The 24,055-nt window shown below is 35.3% G+C and overlaps 1 protein-coding gene across 5 annotated transcripts in view; it reads left to right on the plus strand.

Moving 5' to 3' along the window:
• Positions 1-24,055, plus strand: part of CSRNP3 (cysteine and serine rich nuclear protein 3) — a 214,598-nt gene that overhangs the window by 93,373 nt on the left and 97,170 nt on the right. Inside the window, exon 1 of one of the 5 annotated variants that reach the window (XM_079134435.1) lies at positions 22,556-23,736. The exons of the other annotated variants lie outside the window; for them this stretch is intronic. The gene's annotated coding sequence lies outside the window, so the exon portion shown is untranslated. Of the gene's footprint in view, positions 1-22,555; positions 23,737-24,055 lie in introns of those variants that run through there. 5 annotated transcript variants of the gene reach the window in all.

A 24,055-nucleotide genomic window follows, 5' to 3' on the forward strand; every position in this document is an offset into this window, starting at 1 on the left:
GCACATGTTCGCTGGCTTTTCCTAAGCTGGCTACTGTTACTCTTTAGGCGAGAAATGTTTTCTGAGTATGGGCGCTAACAAGAACAGCCGTTTGATAAATGAGGGAGATCAGGTTTTCCTCACAGTTTCTCTGCATTATTTGCTTCATCACACAACCTCCCTCTGTGCAGCTCACCTCCTAAGCAAAACTTATTTTCTTTCACCTCTGAAGTCACTCTCTCAGATCCACCCTCTCTTACCTTTTTCTATTATCTGCTTCCAGACTGGACAGCTTTTATGGTCCCTGACTATGCTGTCATTCTTGAATTCCAAGTCTGCCTGAGTTTTAAATTTCATTCCAAGGTCATTCCTGTATGGAGTGTTGAAGTCCCTGTTTCACACCTGCTAAATCAAGCTAATACCGCCCCGCCTCCTTGCAATTCAACTCATTTCAACTCTACTCAGAGCCTAAGGGAGACACACTTCCACCCCACCCCAATAGGAGCCCTATGAATGAATGTTGAAATGGACATCTTAAAAATTCCTACTAAGAGAAAATGAAGTATCCTTCACACCTTATTTCCAAGGTGCCTTATTCTTTCTATTCCCTGAAAATCTTTGTTTCCCTCGATACCCAAGTGCACAGGGGGAACTCCCACTGTCTGTCTGTCTGCTGCTTATCTTTCTCTGTTGTCTCTCAGTGCTAAATCACAAGTGGAGATGAAGAAATTTCACATTAAAAAACTCTCATGTGCGTCCTATGTGAATCCAGTAATGGTAGGAGGCAGTTTTGATAAACCCCTGCAGATCCTGATAATAACTATTCCTTCTAATTCTAGATGTTCATTGTGAAAATAGAAAGCTGAGAACAGGACAAAATTGTATTCTCAGAGGAATCTAAACTATGGCACTTATAAAAAAGTAAAAATTACGTTCACTAAAGTGCTGGTTTGCAAACTATATGACCATGTAAAATATTAGGTTACTATTCTGCTTCTGGTAACACAAAGGAATATGTGGAGTATTTCAAAAAGAACAGCTGAGACCTCCATACAAATTTAGACTGTGATGTCAACTTATTCTTAAGTGAGTCAGATACATAGAAGAAAACCTTCAGAGAGCATTTTAAGAATTGCTAAATAAATGCAGATTTCAACAAATATGTGAAGTGTGAAAAGGCATTCATATGCTGTGCTCACTTCCTTTTCCATATCTTTCATTTAGAAGCATGTTGGACAGTGTGGCTTAAGTGGAAATTTAATTAAAATTAAAAAAAAAAGCTATTAGGGTTTCAAAAAAATAGGTCAATCATAATTTTACTGAAAACCACCTGATTAGTATGAGTTTATTATATACTAAAATAGCCTCGACACAGGAATTCCACTTCCTGGTGCTCTTACGGCCACCCTGTTCAGAATCCTGCAAGCCACCTCACTCAATTATAGGGGTAGAAAATGAACCATCCAATTCATTCCAGCAAATAGCTCATTCTGTCAGTCAATATTAAGGTGATATTTGCTTTGGTGTTAGCAAGGGAGCTTAAGTGATTGCCAGCTGTGGATATGGGAGAAAAATAAAAGTATTTTTTATTTCATCATGGACTCAGAGCTTCAGTGATCACTTTATATTCTTTTCTAAGTTTAATCTTCACCAACCTGGAAGGTAGAAATCATCTATTTTTTTTTTTAATAAATATTCTACAAACTCCATCTCCCTCCCTCTTTTCATGAAGATTTTAACTCTTGTCTCACTATTATTCTAACGCCATGCCTTTGTAATTCTTCGTAATATAAATAACCACATAGATGAACCTTCCAGTGGTGGATTTGTGACAACCCATTCCAATAGTCTTATCTTTCACTTTCTTGTCAAGAGTATACCATGCAAATTTTTAAAACTGAACATTGCAATCCTTCCCTGATCTCAATCTCAAGCAGCCCATTCTTCAACTACTACTTCCAATCTTTTTCTCTCTCCCTCCCTCTAATAATCTGATTCATGTACTTCTTCAACCCTCTTGGGACATATCATGTGTGGATTCTACCACCTTCCTACTCACATAGTTCCTTCTTTCCTAAAATAAGGTAGATTCTTGGTCCAAAATTATAAACATTTCTTTAAATTTATCTTTCACTGCCTTTGCTCATTTCTCTTGCTTTACAGTACAGATCATGCCTGACACAAACCTATCCCGGGTTCGTACATCTATTTTCATATAGCTGAATATGGCTGCAGGGAAATGTACAACTATGTTAATTTATTTCCATCTAAATTAATAGCCATGAAATCAGCCAAACTTGGGTAGTAGCCACTAATCCTGTCTTATTTCTCTGGTCGACTTCATTCCTCTCCACAAAATATTTTCCTTGTTGTCTTACCACAGAACTCCAATGCCCTCCCTCCAGCATTCCCATGAGCAGTGTATAATCTTGTTTCCCATATGTTTGAGAAAATAGAAGCAGAAAAGAGCTTTCATGTGCTCTCCATCCTAATCTCTTCCTTCTCCTTGTCATTATATTGTAAATGCTCCTACCCAAAGCTTAATGCTCAACCTGTGCAGTAGATATCATTCCTCAACGCCTATCCAAGATACTGCTAGGGAAGATTACCTTCTCTCCCACATCATCAGTATCTCCCTTTATAATTTCTATCACCATATAAGAACTTTTTTTGTTTTAATTTAAGAATGAGTAGTCTTTTCCCCCTATCTTTCATGTACTGCTTCATTTCTATCTACCTACTTAGCAAAACTCCTGGAAAGAGCTACTTATACTCTCTAATCAGGCATTGCTCCCACAACTTCACAGAAACTGTTTGTCAAGGTCATGGTGCCCTCTGTGTTTTTGAAGCTAATTATAAATTCTCAGTCTTGTACTTGTTTGACCCATCCAGTTTATGAGAGTTATTCATTCCCTTATATGCATGCTGCACTGTACCCTGCCATTTTTTTTTTCCAACTTTGCTGCCAGGAAACGACTGTCTTCCTGGTTTTCCTCCTTTCAGATTTGCTACCTCCTCAGTTTTCTTTGCCACTTCTTCAATTTTCCAACTCTAAGCATAGGAATTCACAGGCCAATGTCCTCAGACTCCCTCTCTTCTCCCTCCATGGGTCTAAAGGCTTAGACATTTTCTGTGTACTGGAAAATATTTATCTTTAGCTTGAGGTCCTTCATGAACTACATATATATATATATATATGTACATATATATAAGCATATATATAGGTACATGTATATATATATATATGTTCTTCCATGAACTCTCTTTCTCTCTCTACACACACACACACAAACTTGTGTGCGTATATGTGTATATATGCACAGAGATGTAGTTACCTCCCTGACATCTCCTCTTAAATATATGAGACATCTTAAAGTTAATTTGAACTAACCTGAGCTCTTGTTCTTACCCATTCCTCAGAAAACCTTTCAAAATTTCTCTCATACAGCACTAACCACCTTCACTGTAATTGCACAGCTTAGAATCTTTGGAGTCAAGTTATCTCCTTTCTCCTCAACCAACACCCAGCATATTTGGGGGGTTCTACTCCTATATATTCAGAATAAACTTTCTTTTTATTACCACCTGTGATCCAGTTCACTTTAATCTTTTATCTGGATTATTTCAATGGTATCCTATCTAGTTCTGGCCTCTACCTTGTTCTCCTACAGTGCTTCCTCGAGACTGCAGCCAGAGTTGTCTTGAACCTCCTTGCAATCATTTACCACTCCCTCAGGACACTGCCTCTTGATTGCACTTGGAGTAAAAGTAAAAATCCTTACAGTGGGCTACCAATTATATCACTGTCTGCAGCTCTGCTCATTTCCATACTGTATCTCCCACTTCTCTGATCTCATCTCCTAACTTCTTCACTTGCTCACTCTTCTCCAACATTCTGGCCTCTTTGTTATTCCTTGAAAATGCCAGATTCTTTGCATTTGCTCTTTCTTCTTTCTGAAATTATCTTCACCCCACATATTCTCATGGCTCACTTCCTCACCTCCTTCAGGTCTTTGCTCAAATATCATTGCTCAGTGTGATCTTTCCTAACCATCAATTTAAAGCTGGCCGACCACCTCCTCACATCTTGCATCCCTGTACTCAGCTCTCTACCCCCTATACACTTACCCCTACATGATATATTGTATATTTTATTCCTTTTTTGTAACCTGTTTAATTATCCCCCCTCTTTTTTTCAACTTCCATTAAAATGCAAACTCCTTGGAGGTAAGGAAAAATTTTTTTTTCTGTGCCTAAGGAATGCCTGAGACATAGTATGTGCTCAATTTATATTTTTTCCTTGAATGAAAAATTCCTTCTTATAGATAAGAAAATAGCCATTGAAAATAAAAGTTCAAACCATATAACAAGTAAGCTGTGCTAGTAGAAGTAGAAGTGGGCATTTTGACTCAAAGGCACCTTTCCTCAGCCGTTCCTTCCCAGAGGCCTCTACAGGGCTGGCTGAGTGCTCTTCGCTGAGGCTTGTTTTCCAGACACTAGAGAGCTGGAGAGTGGATGACTCACCATAGTTTGTTCATGCATTGATGGTGAAGCTGGTATAGTTACAGAAGAGAGAAGAAGTACTTCCAGTACAATTTGGTAAATAAAATGGAAATGAGGAGAAAAGGCTCCTAGTTCAGTTTTATGAATGCAGAGGCAGAATCTTAATAGAAGAATAGGCATTAGTCAGGCAAAGAAGATATTTTAGGTGATAGGAACATTACGTACAATATCACAGAGGTATACGGTTACATTTTGTGTTCACTTCTCTATTATTGAGACATAAGAAACAACATAAGATTTGATAAAAGAATAGACAGAGGCAGGAAGTAGAGTGAGATGGTGGGGCACCATGTTAAGCATCCTCCTAAGTAGTCACTCAGGAGTTAAGCAGAGGGATTCCTTGGTTTAGATTTGTGTTGCAAGTCACCTGCCTGGGATCACTGAGAAGACAGATACCAGTGAATAGAACAGTGCCATGGTTCAGTTAGGAAAAGAAGGCCTAGACTAAGACAGCAGAAGTAGCGATGCTGTTGAAAGTAAAGAGCTGAGAAATATTTGGAGGCAGAGTCAGTAATGACTTGTAATTAATTAAGTAGAACTGAAGATACAGCAGCAGCAAGGAGGTATTTGCTGGACTAAGAGAGGGGAGGTTGGAAAGAGGGATGTCTGATGGGAATGACTGCGTTTCGCTCTTTGACACATTGACTTTGAGATGCCTAACACAAATCCAGGAGGGTAAAACTAGTCCGAAATGCTGAAAAGATGATATTAAGGCTAGAGATGTAGGCATAGAAACCATCTTCATACAATGAAAGTCAGACCCTGAGAATGGTCAAGACAAGAAGAATTGGGCAGAGGAAGCAGTGGGTGGAGAACGCTAGGAGATCCCAAGTTCTGGGGTACGGTTGCAGAACAGAAGGTTGCATGAAGAGGGACTTGCCATAGAGCCAAGAATCCAACATTGGAGAGATGGGAAAAAAAACTAGGAAAAATTTAGTGTGACCTAAAGAGCATTTCCAAAAGGATGAAAAAATAAAGAGACTGTCTTTCCTGAAAGCTTCATTTGTAAAGGACTGGTGAGTGGAGATTTATCAAAGATAAGAGATGAAAAACTGGAATAATTCTCAAAAATCCTGGATATAAAAGAGAGAGAACTGGAGAAACATCAAGACGGTAACATGAGAAGAGCTTAGTTCATTTTGTTGTTCAAATGAGTTGTAAGGCTGGGATCTGGACTGATATTAGAGTGAATGCATCGAGATTGCCCACTTTTTATGGTTGACACCAGCTCAGATTGGCTGACTAATCTATTCTGACTGTTAGAATCCAGAGTCATTGGCCATTGCTAAATATTTTAATACGTTCTTTAGTGGGATTAGAGATTAAGGAGAAGTAGAAGAAGGAAAATTGAAGGTATGCAACAGCAGCAGTCTTTTGTGGCAAGGGTTTGTCCCACTATGTGCTTTCATATGCCTTCAAACAAAAAAAAATTATTTTATATTTTAAATAATTTAAAAAAACATAATAGAAGGAATACAATTTCATGACAAATGAAATTTTTATGGAATTCAAATTTCAATGTGTATATATGAAGATTTACTAGAGGGCTGAGGGTGTGACTTAGAGGTAGGGTACTTGTCTAACATTCCAAAGGCCCTAGGTCAATCCCCAGGACCCCCCTCCCAAAAAAAGGTGAGAGAGAGATGTACTAGAGCACATACACATCCTTTTGTTTATATAGATTTACATATTTGAATAGTTGTTTATCAACAGCTGCTTTCACATTATAACAGAGTTGAGTAATCATGACAGCAACCATATGTCTTGCATAAAATATTTACTATCTGGCCTATTACAGAAAAAAGTTTGTTGACCTCTGATTATAGTACAATTTCTGTGAAGAGATAGGGAGAGGGCGTCAGAGAGAGGAGAAAAATGGGATCAAGGGCACATACAGGAGGTATAGCCTTGAACAAAATAAAAAGGATACTTCATCCTATGAAACTAGGGGAAAGGGCCATGGGATTGTGCAAATAAAGACGGGCTTGTAGGTCTTGGAGGAGAAAGAAGAGGGCCTCCCCCCACCGCGCACACCCCACTCTCTAAGCTAAATGTGTTGAACTGTCATTGATCATGTCATTCTAGAGGACAAAAACTGTGTCGTGCTCGTCGCTGCCTCCCGCAGCTCTCAGCACAGTGCCTTTCTTTCAGCCGCTCTCACTAAATATTTAATTGAATCCCAGGTGAAACTCTATTATAAGCACATTCCTAGAAACTTCTGCCCTTAGGGCCTTGCATTTAATTCTCTTACTATCTAGGCCCACATTTATTAAAGCTTGATGTTATGTTTAGAAGTGTGAAGGAAATGGGAGCTGGATTTTATTTAGTTAATTTTCACCTTGCTAAACAGAGTCAATGTAGTAGGAGGGAGTTAACTTATCTATTAAAATCGACCGTTCTTTTTCAGCCCAGTTCTGTAAGTCACTGAAGGGATTTGGGAATAAATACTACACAAAAATAAGGTATTGATGGAGATTTTTCAAAAGGCACTAACAATATAAAAAGAAAATAAGAACCACAAGGAGAGTTGAGAATTAAAAGAAAAAAAAATGTGGAGTAGAAGATACAGGAAAACACAGTTATTTTGATCGGTTAGGATGTTGGACTTTTGGAGTCTGACTTCTGATGCTCTTGGGTGTGTGCTGCTTAATCACTGCCTGGTCCCTGCTGGCAGTGTCTTACACCTGCACAAATCTGTTGTCAGCCTGAACCTTAAAAGTATTTAAATTTGCAGTTACTGATGGCAAGTTATCTGAAAGCACAAAAACAGTCCACATATCTGCCTTATATTGTGGCATACGTATTTTCAAAAAGGCTTTACAGAAGTCACTGAGTAATTTCCTCTGCCTCTAGGGAGCAATGTATCTATACCATTTAAAATTGATATTCACATTTTGAAAGGGCTTTTAAGAAAGAAGTTCATCATTTATCCTTTAACAAGGAGAAAATTTCCAGATAAAGTAGTAGAAGCATTTGTGAGATATACAGATACACACACACACAGACATACACACAAAATTTTTATGAACATACATATGTTCACCCCCAATTTTGGCCAAATAGCTAACCTCTCTTGTTTACTTAAAAAGTAAAAAGCATATATGTAAAAGTAACGGGTTTCTCCTGTTACTCAATCTATTATGAATGTGAAAGTTAATTTTGCAAGTGCTCAGTTATCTGGTGTTCTCTATTCCCCCCAATAAATCTTTACATCTAAAGGGAGTTATACTGTGATGACCTGTAATGATATTCATCTTGGCATGATCATCCTCATCATTAATCTTCTAGTAAGTATAGCGTGCTGGAAGGGATTCTCTAAAGTGACTGATGATAGTGGTATAGTTACCAATGGCAGAGGATCTATCTATGCACAAAACACATGATATTAAAGTAATGAGGCACATTTTCATATTCCCATGTCTCAGCCTCTAATCTGCAAACTCATCTATTTCATGTACAATGTAGCATAGATTTATAGTAAAGTGATGTGAAAGAGGTTGGAGAGTGAGAGAGAGATGTAAGAAGAAAATGCAAAATATATTGCCTACTAATCAATTCATGAGAATTAGAATATGGGAGTTTTAATTTCTTCTTTCTGTTTTCATTATATTTCCACATATACAAAATTCTGATTCTTTGATGCTTTACCACTTTCTTCAATAAATCACTCTGATACTAGAAAAAGATTGGTCAGTGAGGGTGGGAGAAGCAGCAACAAAAGCAGTCAACTGTTGATCTCTAAATCACTTATTCTAACGGTATTCAACTCATTGTAGATAAAGACAAGGAAAAATAGGATAGGGTCATCAGTTGAACATGCTTTTTACTATGTATCTTGTTGTTTTTTTGTTTTTGTTTTTGTTTTTGCTAACTAAAAGATCATTTAAATATGTTAGACCAAGACAAATGTTGGGAAATCGACTTTAAAAAAAAAAAATAACAAAACACAATTTACCAGCACACTATTCTTAGAAGTAGTCTCAGAGTCATCCACAAGTAAAGAAAAGAGATGTGTGATACACCTAGCAGTTTTCCCCATGAGGAAAATCAGATTGTTTTGTCACAACAGTTAGCTTTGACACATTAGAATTTAAAGGGATGAAACTAAACAAAAGATCTAGAACAACAAATAGACGTGCATTTTATTCATCTTCCTATTCTCTTATTTATTTCATATTTTGGAATAACTCTGCATGTAGCATTTTTTAAAAACTAACAGTCCATTTTTAACCTTGTTCAAAGACAAAAGGTTACAATTAGGTTCTATTACTTTCCTTAGAGAACTGACAAATAATTTTATTATTTTACCTGAAAATCCACCCCCCCATTAATGGTGGAATGATGAATTTTTTTCTAAAAAATTTTAAGTAAGAATACTGATTTAAATGGTATAAATAAAGTCCTCTTAGAGGTAGAAGAAATTACTCAGTGACTTCTGGAAAGTCATTTTGAATATGAGCCATGGTGCAAGAATAGTGAGCAATTGGTCCTTTACTTCTTCTGGCTAGAACTCACCTCTATCACAGTCGTTATAACAATGAACAATCCTTATCTATCTGTTGCCTTCCCTGCATCCTCTTCCAACAAATCACTCTAGAGCTAACCTGAGCTTTATACTGTTTTTTCTCTTGGCCTCTAAGCCATCTGGTTCCCACTGAGTGCTTCTGTTCATTCCCTACGCCCTTCCCATCGCCTCTGATGGCATACACCAAAACTGTGGAAAGCATGACTGCAGTTTTGTAGCATTTGCTACCAAATTGACCTTTAGTTATTCAAATCCTTACATTTTGGATGGGAAGGAAAGCAACACAGTAACCAGGTGACAAAGTACTATCAAAAAGCAAAACTCAAAATATCAGTGTATAATTTTGTGAACTATTCAATCAGATACGAAATGCAGGTCCGTATGGAAAACCAGACTTTTTCGGTTTATGTACTTGGCTTACAGATCTGTTTCTTTAGTGATTTGTCTTTAATCCCTTTAAACTGTTTTCTTCACTAGTGTTCATGATGTGATTTGGCTCACTGAAGATTACATTCAAGAAGCACAAAACACTTATTACTTTTATAGTTAGTTATAGCTGTCCAATTTTACGTACAGCAATTAGGGCCAAAAAGCATGCCTTGAAATACACATTTGCCTCATATATAGAAAGAAATACTTTAATTCCTTACATTAGTTAATAGGAACTACCACCTGTCAAATTCTGCATTTAAATAAAGTTCAAATTTCTGTAATTAACAAAAAGTCAGAATACTTCCATGAAAAGAGTCTTAGCCTAAACTAAGAAAATGGCCACTTGAAATCTCTGTGCCTTACTTTTCCCATCTGTGAAACCCAATAAAGTTACAAGTGGCCTTCCTACCTTGCATGACTACTTAAGGATGAAAGTAAATGTTTAAAACTTCTCAGGAGAAAATTCAAGTCCATCAAAAGGTTGAGTAAACTCAAGTTAGGAAGCACAAACTCCCTGAAAGGCCATATAAAATTGGGTTCATAAAGGGAAATTGTTGAGATTTTTTTTCTTGTGCTCTCCAAGAATAATTTCTCACTTTTTCAATTTAGTAATGATTCTTCTGTGTTCTTCATATTCTACAAAAAGCCATTTCAATTTTGGCAATTTATTCACTGTATCCAAAATGGACTGTTCATTTAGATTTTATTCTCTCTGCTAATATTACAAAATTACATTTACTCTCTTTTCTATGAATTTAATGTCAGTGTTTATAAAACTGTTGCAATTCAGGTCACAGTAGAATCTTGCTTGTGCTCGAGAATTTTCTACAGCAAAACTGGTATTTTGATATTTTCCACCACACACTATGTCTTTTTTCCTCCAGAGAAAAGAATAGACAGTGTGATAGACAAAAATGTAGTAAGGAATTTCTATTTTGTAAAGCTCCCACCCCCTTTGTTTTCTGGTCCTTTTCTTGTAAGTTTGGTTGAGGGTAAGGATTCTTATCGATCAGTGTCTCAATAAGTATTTCATATGTTAAATATGATTAAAAATACAGTGAAATTAACTGAATGAATCTAAATAAATAACTCTCCTTTATATAACAGCACTTAGCACATGAACTGATTTAGTTTTACTTGACACATGCCATGAATTGACAGGAAGCTTCTGTTGACAGAAATGGTATACTTAAAAGGACTCACATATTGGTAGATGTGTTGATCCAAAATGTGGACATGAGCAAAAACAAGCAAACAAAAAATAATGTGAACATGTTTGTAAGGGTGCATTTGAAAAGCTTGAACAGCCCTTGATGTGCTCATGTCCCTATTCAAAAGAGATCTACCTGTGACTCCAAAGAGACTGCTAGATTTCCAAGTGTGTGCAAATTCACAGGGACCACTCTTGGTCATGGGAACAAGCCTTGGCACATCTTTTCTGCATTTGAAAGAGGAGAGAGGGAGAAGCGTTGTTGACAGTGGGGCTGGTAATGATGATTGGTGCTTGAGCAAAAGGCCCCAAAAATTTTATCAGTAGGAGAAATTTTTAACAAGGCTGAAAATGTGTTGCCAGCTGTGGAACAGCTGCACGAAGGGAGAAGTCGCAAGACATCTTGTCGGATCCAATTCTTGTAACTGATGTTGAGGAAGAAAAAGGGTTTGCAGCATCTCCAGTTTTTTGTCTGTTTTATTTATACAAGTTCAAGAAACACAAACTGGAAGCCAGTGTTAACAATTTCTGTTCTCTGAGCAATCGAAAGCATGCCAGCATTGTCAAACATTCTCAAGACATCTGTCTCAAAGTTTGTCCATTTCTCAAAACACGTTGATGAGAATTTGCTCAGTAGGGCTGAGCATCCCTCTGAGCAAAGGCTCAAAGTGGTCTCTCAGGGTGTAAATGTGAATAAGGAAGGGGCTTTGTCCTTGAGATTCCGGCTTACTTGTGTCTTTCTAGAACTGCCAACACATTATGGTAGTAGAGTACAGTGATTAGAGGAATATAGTTATTAGTTCACCTAGAGAAGGAGAGAAGAAAGTGCGAGAATCAAAAGACAGCCTTACAGTAACTACTGTGCTATTGACTGACAATGGACTTCTGTACCAGACTATCCTATTTATAGCCAAAGATTTATTGAGCAACACCAATTAAAAGCTGTCCCTCACATTGTTGTTGAAACATTCTCCAACAATGTAGTGATTGGTTCTTTTTCAGTATCAATCACTAACTGTAATGGAACTTAAGATAGCATGTTCAGGTTCAGAAGTCTTCTGCATATGACCTCCCTGGGGTAGCAAGGAACAAGAGTTCAATTGCTCAACTTTTGCCTCCCAGGCACTCTCCAAGCATAAGGGAAACAATATTAGATGCTGTTTTCATCCCAGGTCTTCTCTTGTTTTTTCCCCTCTATTAAATTTTATCTGGAACTGCATAATGCCCAGCTGTAGATTTTCTAAAGTCTCAAGATCTTCCTCCAATTTAAACAAATACCACATCTTTCTAGTGGTCCTCACCAATTTATGTATGAAAATACAATTTCCTCCCCGCCCAGGCAAGTAAACTAATTTATTACCAGGTGGGCTCTGCAGTTGAGAAGGGTCACTCAGTGACACCTTAATGTGCCATTTCTGATGGCCCCTTTTGGTGCCTCGCCATTTGGGAAACAGTGGGAATGTATATGCAAACCTCTTTATGTACCTGGAAAGCTAATTTAGGAAGGCAGCCTTGTGTATGACTAGTTGAAGAAAATGTTAAAGAAGAATATTCATGGATCAAAAGCAGTCAGGTCTTTGTGGATCCTATGAGACAGTGAGGTATTCAGCTTCAAATCCAGCCTAAGGGTGCAGTGTGGAAGCAGAAATCAATTTCCTTGATATCTAAAAGCTTAAACTTGCATCAGTTGAAATTATTAAGCAGGATTGCTATTTCTTTTTTAAAATTTTTAAATTTTTTACGAAGTGCATTTTGATTCATTGTACACAAATGGGATACATCATTTTGTTTCTATGGTTGTGCACAATGTACATTCATACCATTCATGTAATCATACATGTACATAGGGTAATGATGTCTGTCTCATTCCACCATTTCTTATACAGGATTGCTATTTCTAAATGCTTTTTTATTATTAAATTAATTTGAGAATAACCAATTCCAATAAAATTACAATTCTAATACTATTAAGTATTGTTTTGTATTGGGAACAGGAAATAGAAAACTTGGAAAATACAGAAAAAGTCAATCCCAAAAGATAACAGTGTTTATGATTTTGATTGGATTTTTTTCAGTTGTTTTCTGCTTATGTATATTTGAAAAAAGATCTTTCCTTAGTATTCATGGGGAATTGATTACAGGACCTCCCTTTGGACACCAAAATCTGGTATGTTCTAGTCTTCTATATAAAGTGATGCAGTATTTTGTACACAACCTGTGCACATTGCTGTATTTACTTTAAAGCATCTCTTAATACAATGTAAATGCTAGGTAAATAGATTTAGGGAATAATTACAAGAAAAAAATTCTTGAATTCAATAGTTCAGGGCAGATGCAGTTTTTCTTCAAACGTTTTTCTGTCTGTTTGGATCCATGAATGTGGAACCCATTGATATGAAGGGCCAATTGTACTGAGATCAGAGTGTGCATGTTGTTTTGTATGCACACATAATCCCATAATTCTTTTGGATCTCTTTCCAGTATTATTCCATACGTATTAGTTGTAATCATATTTCTTTGTATTTCTGATCATTTTTACTAATTGTTATTTTGCAATCATTTTTATTGTTTTTGCGTAATTATGATTGTGATTCTTAATAGTCTGATATTCTACAACATTGATAAACATTTTAAGTATATTTAGGTGATATCAATTTTTAATCATTATAAATGTGTTTTCTTAAAGTATCTTTGTACTTAAAAACTGCATTCTTCTTCCATAAAACCATAAATTGATTGCTGTCACCTGATTCCACAGTGGCCATAGAGTACACACATTGGAGTGATATATGGAACTATAGGATTCCAGGTCAAAGAAATAATGTATCAATATAATGTAATAAACACATATAGATTTTAAAGTCATCTTACTATGAGTGGGTGGAGAACAGTAGCAATGTGATGTCCACTTTTATCTCAGCCATTATGGTCACAAGTCCTAAAGATAATCCTCAGTAATTAAACAGACAAAACTGTAAATTATATTTTGGTCTACAAACAGTAGCAATTGCTATGTAGCCATGGTTGTCAGTAAAGTTATCAGGGGTCATAATATTCCAATAAAATGTGTTTACACTTCCCTCTATTCTTAATCCCACATCATTGGCTATTCACATAAGAACTTCTTCAACTATCTAAATAGAGTTTATTAAGACTGTGATAAACATAACTTGTTTACAAGGCTAATTGCTTCTCTTCAATGGCATATTAATGTTCCAAGCTAACACAGGTGTGAAAAGAATATCCTTTAGCCAGACCACTCAAATTAAAAACTACCATTTTTGAATATTGAAGAACAGATATGGACTACGATAACATATCTATGTAACAATCAAACCGCAGTAAAATAAGGCTACATAATTTCCTTCCATCCATAAATAAAACCTAGAGCCAAACATGCTTGGATCATGGTTTCATGTAATAGTGCTCTTTGATAAAAATAGACATGAATAATGAATACTAAATAGGAACCTGCCTATATGAAGAAGAAAGGAAATGCATGCTTCATATCAAAGATGCTGCCACTAGCAGTAACAGCAAGCCCTGGAATTAAGCTCATTAATACGTTTGCCTAAAGGAGAAATCTAATTTATTTCTTGTATTTATTCATGTTGTATGATTAATATAAAGCATGGAGGTGGATTTCTTGATCAGGAGCATGATTTTAATCTGCATAGAACACTTTTATATAGTTTTCTTACATAAACACCACAATTAAATTCAATTGATGCTATTCCAAATTCAAAATTGCTTTGCGAAAAAGGCAACCACTCATCCTTCTTTCTTCCTTCCTTCTCTCTTTCGTATTGGGAATTGAAATCAGGAGTGTTTTACCACTGATCTATGTCCCCATCCTCATTTATTTTTTTATTTTGAGACAGTATCTAGCTAAATTTCTAAGACTGGCCTCAAATTTGGGATTCTCCTGCCACAGCTGAGTTTTTGGGATTACAGGCATGTGTTGTCACACCTGGTTCTTTGTTCTTTCTTAATCTTTAATTAGGTCCCTAAGAGAATTTCTATACTCTTAAAAGTTAGCTGTGTTTGAGAAAATTTGTAGCTGGGTAATAGATTTTGTTTATGAGCTCCTCTTCCAGGTATGGATAGGCCAATATGGCTTCTCTGTACTCTTGCCTGGTGCTCTAAGCTAACACAGATTAGCACTGAAATGATCCACATACCTAAGCTACTTCTTGTATTTTTAACCTTGGTTAATGGTATCATCATCATTCTGAATTCTTTCTCCTTAATTAAAAATTCTGTATTCAGAGTTCTCCTTGCCTTTTAGTCTAAGCATCAGTTAATATGCTCTTTCCTCAATATTTTTCTTCTCCATCTCAGGGGAAACACTATCTTCATTCAGAGCTTTATAATTTTTTTCTGATTATTTCAGTGGTTTGCCAGGCTTTCTTTTTAATTCTTTCTTCACAGAAATTCCAGAGCTAAAAAACACAGATGTAATTCTGCCATTTAAATACGCTGTATGATGATAGACTCTAAGATGAGTTCCAAATAGCCTAGCATTACAAATGCACAATCCCATCAAGATCAAATGAACTTACCATTTTCAAAGTGAATTTTTTAGTTTTCTTCACACATACATCAGTCATGCCTCAGAATTCATATATATTCTAACCCTCTGCCTTGAATTCTTTATCCACAAAAGAATGCCTATTATTCCTTTAAGATTTATTTCCCATGTCACCTCTTACACAAAGTCCACCGTGATTACTTTGACTAATATGCCCAGTGGAGCCACACAGGGTTAAAAGCACACTATCTGGGTTTGAATGCTGACTCGTGTCACTTGGTAAAATCACTTAACTAGTCTGTGCCCTCATTTACCTCATCAAAGAGATGGTTCAAACAGCTGTCTCAGAGACTGGTTGTAACGGTTGTTTTATTTAATTATTTCATGCAAAGCACCTTGGACTTAATAAGTGCTTGATAATCATTTAGTTATTTTTGGATAGTATAGTGCACTTCTATCTTTACATTCTTACATATTCTTCAATTATAGGATCTACTTCATTATGCTATGATTCTTTATATCTCTGTCTCCAGATGGAGAGCTATTTAGCTTGCAGACTACAACGTTCATATCTCTAACATGTTAGAACAGCAAACTTAGTTCTAATCATTAGTACTCAGTGAATGTAAAATGAATGAATGAATGAATGAATGAACTCGGATAAATAATGTGAAAGCTATTTGTATGTGTCTATTATGCAAATCAAATCATGTGTATTCTGTTAGCCAAGAATTTGTGAATTTTTATTGGCAAAGTAAAATATAAACAACTTTTTTTCTTATGTCTTGACCCCAAAGCAGTTTTGTAACCCTTTTAGTTATGGTTCAACATTACCATTGTCATGGAAAAGCCATTGGTTCTATTAAATTATTCTTTTATTTTAACTTCTAAACTCATGTTTGATTTTAGTTTATGCTATTTCGCACCATCTTTTATTTTTTCCCCAAGTTAAATTTCTAACTCAGCATAAGAAGAAATCATTATAATTATCTTCGATGGTCACAAAGAAATAAATATATTCTTGTGTTCTCCGAGAGGTTTGCTTTACTCGTGCTTTTCTCTCTTGATAGATGTTGTTTTCTAATGCTTTTGTACTGACATAGATTGAAGGGTGGTGGTGGGGGGAATCTGGCTATCTTTTTCTCCAGGTTTGCATAGAGACTTCTTTACAGCCACATTCAAATGATTTATGTACATATTGTACATGCTGTTGCGGTAATTATAGAGCTGTTCCTACTATTTAACCTGCATCATTCTGAGTGGTTGTTCACTGGGTGCTAAAATTAACATCTACTTGCTTTGGTAGTCTTACAACTAAATATAATGAAAAATCAAAACAATAAACCTCTAGTAGTCTTGTTTACTGCGATAGGTAATGGTGGTATGCATGTGTGTGCGTTCGTGTGTATGTGTTTTAAGTCTTAGTTTGCACTATCCAAAATTATCTGCTTTTTATCCTTGCATACATATTTCTTTTTCCCTACATTCCCCCCCTAAATGAGAAGAGAATGTAAATAGGTTCTTCATGTTCCTTATTCAAGGGAGGTCCTGTTTTACAGCCATCAGCCTCCCAAGCACATTAATATTTGATGATAGCTATTTTTCTACAATATTTGAAAGTTGACAAACTGAGACCAGTAAAACTAAAAATGCCTGTGAAATTATTCAGTCTAACAAAACTAGTTTAGATGTCTCTTCTTTAGAGCAGAATCATTGAAACCATTGACTTTTAAGGTTGTAAATGAGATCAGAGGCCTGTTTATTGAACTGATTTTAAATATTCCATCTCTCTCTATTCTGGCTTCCTTTCTACTCTCCTCAGTCCTCATCTCTAGGTCAGGGCTTCATCATTACCACCCATCTCTTTATCAGACACCTGCTGCTCTACCTGGCTAGCCACTTCTCCACTACCGACATCGTCTTTACACATTATATTGACCATACCTCTTACCTTATCCCTTGGTGACCTCACAACATCTTATATATATAGTAAAAATCTCCTCATCTCAAACTTCAGGGTGCACTAAAATCAGACTTTCTTTTTCTGGTTCTATTTCCCAGCACATGACTAAATCTCATGTCACCCAACTCCTCTCAGAGTTCTTCTTGGGATAGTTGGAAAAGCTCTTGTCTGTGTTTCTGTGCATTTCCGATAGTATCAATTTACACATAGGAATTCTCCTTTCTCCCAGAGGGGAGAGGTGGCTTCTCAGGGTAACTGAGTTTACATAGTAAGTAGCTCAGGGATCCTGGAGAGAGGGTTTCAGGAGGTTCAAGTGAAAGAAAGCCTTAGGTTTCTTAGGACCTGTCCTTGGAATATCCAGAGCATCACTTCAGCATTCTCTGGTGATTAAGCAAATCACTAAGGCCAACTACAAGAAAGGGGAAAAGATATTAGATTCTAGCTTTTGAAGGAAGAATGATGCAAGAATAGCAAAAAATGATGACTACAAATACATGCTTTATTGAGAGAAATATTTCCTCTAGAAGTTAAGATTCAAAGGAAACAGGAAAATTGACAATAGGACATTTGATAAATGATTTTTTATTATAACAGTGATTTTTCTGACTTTAGGAGACCATTGAGAGTAAAAAATTGTATTGATTTTCTATAAAATGCACATTCAGTTAATAAAATATTCAAACTTGTAACAAGTCCTGACATAACCTTCTGATAACATGCTTGGCACTTTTCCTTTTTCCTCTTTCTTTCTTTCTTTCTTTCTTTCTTTCTTTCTTTCTTTCTTTCTTTCTTTCTTTCTTTCTTTCTTTCTTTCTTTCTTTCTTTCTCTCTCTCTCTCTCTCTCTCTCTCTCTCTCTCTCCCTTCCTTCCTTCCTTCCTTCCTTCCTTCCTTCCTTCCTTCCTTCCTTCCTTCCTAACTAAAGAGACTATAATCTTCTTGGGGACAGTTTATACTTAATTTTCATATCCTTAGCAACTGTTTTAGAGTTTCATACATGAAAACTTCTCAATAAATGTTTGTTGAATTGAATTGGTCTTGGATTATTTTTTGGGAGATGAGGGACTGGGGGTACTCCACCACTGAGCCATATTCCCAGACCTATTTTGTATTTTATTTAGAGACAGAGTCTTACTGAGTTGCTTAGCACCTTGCTTTTTGCTGAGGCTGGCTTTGAACTCATTATCCTCCTGCCTCAGTCTCCTGAGCCTCTGGGATTATAGGCATGCACCACTGTGCCCAGTTGATCTTGGATTTTTGAGGCTGATAAGGCCCAGTTTACTGACTTCTCTGAATTTGTAGTGAAGAGGCTGAAATACAGCCTGTTCTAGGTTGAATCCAGTAGGTGGTACTGGTAGATATATCAGTTAATATGGCTCCAGTATACATAGGTTATAGTGTCAATAAATCTTCCTTCATGCAGTAGAATGTTTAAGAGATCATTCATTTACTATAATACCATGCCTGTGTTACTACAGGAACAGGATAGCAAATACTTTTATTTCTGGTAAACTTTGGCTATTTCGTAGGGAAGGGGAGCAAAGAAAATGATTCTGTGATGCCATTTTGCCTTTAATGAAAAAACGAGTTAATAAGCATCAAGCCTGGGAGGTAGTTTAGTGGTAGAATACTTGTCTAGCATGCCTAAGGCCTTGGGTTCAATCCCCAGAGCCTCAAAAGAGTCAATAGCAAGAGTTGAAGTATTTTATTCAATTCACAACTTCACAACTTTTAATATGGTAAAGTAAATTAAAACATCCTTCAATTTTGGATGTAATTTGCTTCCTTAAACTGTGATCTTCTGTTTCTTGTAGCTCTGTTAATTTCAAATTTAAAGAACGTTTGGCTGTTGAAACTGTTATATAAAGCAGAGGCCCCGTTGTTCATTGTATAATGTGAAACTGCCGCAATTCTCTTGCTGCGCTGCTGAGAGAATTCCAGAATTTTGATTGGAAAGATGGGTATATTTTGTTGTTTAATCCTGAGACAATTTTGAGATTTCATCTTATTTACTAAATGTATTTCTCTTTTTTATGAAAGTATTAGGAAAAAAATCCTATCTTCTTTCTATAAGTTCTATCTACTATATATATGTTTGTGGTATTAATTCATTTAGAAATTATTTTAAATATTTAATAAAATTTTATCTTTTTATTTTATTACTACTAACTGACAGTGCTTGATTTAGCGAATTGAGGGTTAAAAATATTGTCATATATTTCCATGACATGCTTTCCAAAGGCTTTTCTGTTCCTGGTTTGCAGACATGAAATCCAAGCCATTAGATGATGCAATAACTCACCAAGGTCATTTAAGACAGTAGTAGACCTGGGAAGATTATTACTATTTCATGATTCATTCTGCCTCTTTCTAGATCTTTCTAGTTCTGGTGTCTACCTCTAAATATATATTTTCTGCATTAATTTAACAGACTCTTACATTTAATACTTTAAGTTAATAGATACAGTCTTTCCATTGGAGACTCACCATTCAACTGGTCATTTGTTTTAATTTTATGTTCATTATTATTTACTTATAGTGAGTTATTGTTAAATTGTTTCTTCGCATGCATATACACAAACTTTGCACATGTGGATTTCTTTCCAATTTCATACCCTTTGTCTCCTCCACACACACAACTCAAGAATCAGAAACCATTGGTTTTCTGCTGATTCTTTTCTTCCATTTGGAATCATTTTATTTCACTGTTCTGAAGTGGTGCAGTAAGAGAAAAAATGGCTGCCTTTTGTTTATTTCCTTGTACATTAGCATGATGACATCATCAGAGATATTGACTAGAATGTATACGTCTTTAAGAACTCAGGGACATACTATAAGCCAGGAACATTGTTTTCTTTTTGCTTTTAATGCCCCAAGGTTTTGTAGCTTCAGCGTAGCTCCTGTGTGCAGAGAGAAAAATGAACATGAGCATTTTGGAACAAATGCATTAAAGTGGTGGCATTTAAAAGATAATCTGAATAATTCTTTCAATGTTAAGAAAACCCCACTGTTTCACTTATGAGACATTCTGGGTCAGTGCTGACACCTCAAATAATATTATAAAGAAAGCTATTAAATCATTTTATTTCAAGATTGAGCTATTTAACCACACTTGCCTATTCTAGACTAAAATTACTTTTAAATTTTCAATTGATAAAAAGTTTATATTATAATGTTTTTTCCAGAAAGTAATTTTTTTACTGACCAAAGGCTTAAGTATGTGTGTATATGTATATATATTCATTTTTTAAAGATTAATTATGAATTTTTAGGCACCATTAAAAATGCACTATATATCATACTATACAGAAAATTTACTCCCTGATCATTATTTATGGTGCTTCTGACTTGTCCTTCTGTGCTCTTCATTGCACTTTGCATGTATGCCATATAAAATTTTCACTAAGACTTACATGCAAAAACCTTTCAAATGCCAATTCAGTTTAGGCAGATTATTAGAGAAATAAAAAAATGGATGTTTTTCATTGCATTACAATAACTAAACTTTTTTTTTAAAATTTGGAAATCCACAATCCATTTTCAAATTTTAAGAAATAATTTTAGGTAATTTAAAAATATTTTTATACAGATAATATGACAATACATAGAAACACACATCGTAAATTTAGTAATGCAGTATCTATGCAACAGAAAATTCCTGTGAATGTTGAGTAGTCATTTCTGAAACTACTTGTTAGCACTGAAATCAGATAAGATAAACCAGATGCTTTATTGAAGTAAGCTGTCTAAAATAAGTTACTGCAATTTTAAGAATTAATATGAACCATATGTCCTTTAGATCTTTAACTTGAAATTTTCATTGTTCTTTTAAGTCAGCTGTTCTAGGAATGTGTCATCTTTTGAGAAGATAAATTGGTTATCTACCTCATTTATATACATCAATAAAAAAACTCAATCTCTCATCGACCTTATCAAAAGGAATTAGTATATTTATTTTTATTCATATATATATATGGTGTGTTTCAGTGATTGAAATTTTAATTGAGGAGATATTGTGGAAACCAGCCCTTATTCTTTTACAGGGGGAAAAAAAAAAACCCTCTAAGAAAAAGAAATGCCAGCAATCAAAAGGTTAAAATGCCTTGTCAAATCATCCATTACAGCTAGGCTCTTCAATACATTTGTACAACAGTACTTTCAAAGCATAAGTAGGAAATGGCTTTTTACAAGTTCCCCTTCTTTAAAATATTATTCAGCCTCTATTAAAATAAAATCTAGTTAACTTTTTTTGAATGCTTGCTCAAACATTTTGTACAATAATAATAATAATAAATCTTCTGCAGGGATTTCCATAAGTTGTGCTACACTATTGACTTAGAGCAGCTTCTTAATCTGTTATTTCTTCCTCCTAGTAGACCTCAGCTGATAAAAATATCCATAGACACAGCGGAGTCAGTGGCACGCCTGGCTTTCTCAGACAAAACTCCATGTGATCACATATAGGCAGCCTCAGCAAGGCTGATGCTGTGCAGCAAGCAGTAGGTAATGAGTCTTTGTGCAGAGTGAAGCTCTTGTCGCTGAACAATAAAGCATATGGTACCAGCAATAAAACACAGGGCTGGGAAATTTAAGAAGATTCCGCTGAACCAGGAAGGACAGTGCCTTCCGTGATACTGGCACATATTATAAAATGATAATCAATTTATTTTGGATTCTAATGAATAAAGAGTGCAAGGACTAAGACTACAGCTATTTGAACAGGTCAGTGATTTCATCAATTTCTCCAACACTTCCTTCTATTAGATTGAATTTAAATTAGGATGAGCTGATGTGTGTTTTGCCTTAAACAAAAACTTTGCAAGATATTCGTAGTATGTCTTATGAAGGATGCACTTGAATTGACCCAACATGCTTATATTTTTGATGGAGTTAGATAAAACAGAAAAATGTCAATATCATATTAAACCGAAAAGTTATTTATTCTATTTAAAAATTCATGGCTAAGGAAAAATTCATCCAATAATTTCTAATATTCTATTTATACAGAGATTACATAAAGCAGAATACTATTAATAAATAGTTCAAGTAAAAAGCTTTAAATTCATTTTTCCAGTATTAAAAATTCTCATTGTAATAGTTTGTGTCATATAAATTAGAAGATAAATCATTCAGAATTTATTGGTATTTTTGAGTATCCTGGTATACTGGATAAAGGTTTAAAATATTTAATTATTTAAATAAAAAAATTTAAACAAGAAAATTTCAAAATAATGATACCTTAAAATTTTACACTTTAGTAATATTTATTAAATATGTATCTTTTATTTTCTGTTATATTTCTTTGACAAATGGAAAAGATTATGCATAAAACCTTTTATTTCATAAACATTATTCACATATGGAAGAAAACAAATTAGCTTAATTTTAAAACAGAAATGGATTAATTATGTGATGATGCATATTTCTATTGGTTCCCCATTTAGTAAAGGAGAATATATGCCTTCAGGTATGTTCATCAAAATATGTACATATGACCTTCTTTATTTAGAAAATAACCACTTCTTAGGTTATGAGCAATAGAGAAGTTTATGTTTCAGGTGGAGAAATTACTATGTGTAGGAAAACAAGGGAAGAAATAGTTATAGCAAATAATAGCACAACATTGAAGATCTTTGCCAAAGACGAACAAGCATTACTGTTTTTAGATTTAAATACATAGTTAAACTTTGCTTTACCTTTTTATTGGTGTAGTCTTTTAGACATCCTGGGAACTAAATTCTGTACAATTAATTTTTGGACACCTTTTAGGATGATGGTCTCTAAGGCACTTAGGCACATTTAACATTTTGCAGTATTACTGTAGTGACTTCTTGTATTTGCATAGTGCCTAACATAAATTTGTCCCTGTTAGATGCTGTTGAAACCACAACAAAAAGAAATACCCCATGTGTCTAATTGTATTCGTAATACATATTTAATTTTTTTAAAAAAGCTATGTCTTCAAAAGAAAAGAAAAGAAGTTAATGAAAATTTTAAATTGGCCTTCTACACATATTTAAATGAAGTATTTGACTATTTTGGGTTTCCTTGGTTACCACAGTAGCTGCAGACAGCTTCTTGTGGGGAGAGGGAAAGTAGTGAGAACAGAACTCTAAATCTAATGCTAAATTTGTTTATCCATTAATAGATGTGGGGGAATGAGATGCTGAAAGCCCAGTAAAAACCGTGCCCACTCCCCATCAAGTATCCCTGTTCTCCTGTGATTCAGGTATCCTGGCAGAACTGCAGTTCCACAATTCCTTACCCAGCATTCCGTTTCAGCTGCTGGAGGACTGCCTGAACCTTATGCAAATGAGACCAGCTCACAGGCTTTGACTGCAGAAGCGAAAGGAGGGGGGCAGAAGGGAGTTCAAAGGTCACAGAGCTGGTGGAAAGCTGGATCAGTTGCCTGAAAAAAAAATGTATCCTAGGCTTCTCTGCAGCAGTGTTTTGCAGCAGTTAAATGAAGTGTGCTTTATTTCTGAGAGTGAAGATTTTACAGCGTGCGTGCCGTAGTCATTTAAAGTGCATACAGGTATGGTGACATTTTGTGATGCGCCTGATTTTACTTCTGTTGAAGACAGTGATGGGGATTGGCTATTTAAATTCATTGTGACAACTGGCCGGGTGTTGTTGGTTTCCAGTGTTTCCTGAACTAGTTTATTCTTCCTCTTTTTTTTTTTTTTTTTCCTTAATGTTTTCTCTATTTGAAACTTGAGCTTTTTTGTTTTGTTTTGTTTTTTGTTTGTTTGTTTTTGTTTTTGTTTTTGTGCTGATGGAATAATTTCATATGAGAAAAAAATTGGTTTGGGGTGCCTAAAAAAATCCATTTTGGAATAAGTTTTTGATCGTAG

The sequence above is a fragment of the Sciurus vulgaris genome, assembly GCF_902686455.1.
Source record: "Sciurus vulgaris genome assembly, chromosome: 3".
Classification (NCBI taxonomy): domain Eukaryota; kingdom Metazoa; phylum Chordata; class Mammalia; order Rodentia; family Sciuridae; genus Sciurus; species Sciurus vulgaris.